Below are 1,302 nucleotides of genomic sequence, written 5' to 3'. Positions count from 1 at the left end.
CTGCAGGATTCCCTTCTCGCACATGGATGTAAGTTTTTTTCTATGTCCAGTTTCTGGAGTATGGATACATCTCATGTGTTCTTAACACGAATATATAAATTTCTTGATGTTCTTTCAACGTAAACTGAAGTACAAGAATCGCATTTCAATTGGTCATATGCAAATATTTCACAACATTGAGTAAAATATTTGATCACAAAGTAAATGCTTTAAACATTAACTTTCCCTAACTGTCCCAAAAACACCCGCGCGTTACGGTGCTGTGTAGTCATTACACAAGAAAAAAATACGAGATTTAAAAAGGTAAAAATGGAATATTTATAGAGAATGGCTTTAATTAGCCATAATTTAATTAAAAAAATGATAGTATATCAAATCCTAACATATTACAACAGAGATGAAGAACATTTCAGAAAAGGTAATATAGAAGTCTAGGCATCTACAGGGCTTATGAACTGTCATTGGCTGGTTTAAGTGGCCACTTTAGACACTGTGTAACATTCATCATTCTGCCTATATTTGAACATCTATATTCCTTCAATTCTTTCATCTGTTGATGTTTGTGAAGTTAAAGAGCTGAAACCTTTATTTATGCGGGTGAGATTCATCTAATTGAATTATTTCACCTACATACTAGGCAACGCCTGAAAATATTATTTTTTCAATTTCTATACTTGTTCATGGACCAGGTAATTTATCAACAATATTTTGAGTTTGTCCAAATGTTCGTAGACAAGGACTGGATTCAACTCCCTGGGAGCTGATTATATTAACATATTACAACAGAGATGAAGAACATTAAAGAGAAGATATTGTAGTTATTATACGCAATGTGTACTGGCTACACATCACCGGGGAGGGAGGGTTAACAATTTAATCAAATATATTTCCAAATCTTGGCTCTTGTTCGTTCGGCTCTCGGCGCCTCATTTTTAATGACGTTGTGAGTTTTTCTTATAAAATAATTACGGGCTGAGTGACGTGACTGCTTTGCTTTGCAAGGAAAATGAAAGCCGTTTGTTTGCGACAAATGGCGGTAAATTGGTTACCAAATTCGTCGCTTATATGGTTGCCGGGTGGGTTCCAGTGACCACAGATGGCGCTTATACACGCCACGCCACGAAAACACGCAATTTTTTATATTTCAAAATGACCAATTTCCAACGTAAATCTACCTTAACTACGCTTTTGCCGCCGGAGGAAAAATCAGCATTTTACCATGGAGTCCTGGTGCCGACCCTTATTCACGGTTTTTCAGGGCTATACCGTGAAACTTCAGACGAAATATTTCAGCGATGTAAT

The sequence above is a fragment of the Micrasema longulum genome, unplaced genomic scaffold, assembly GCF_059751315.1.
Source record: "Micrasema longulum isolate JH-2025_06_02 unplaced genomic scaffold, ASM5975131v1 h1tg001110l, whole genome shotgun sequence".
NCBI lineage: Eukaryota > Metazoa > Arthropoda > Insecta > Trichoptera > Brachycentridae > Micrasema > Micrasema longulum.
This window is presented reverse-complemented; position numbering follows the sequence as displayed.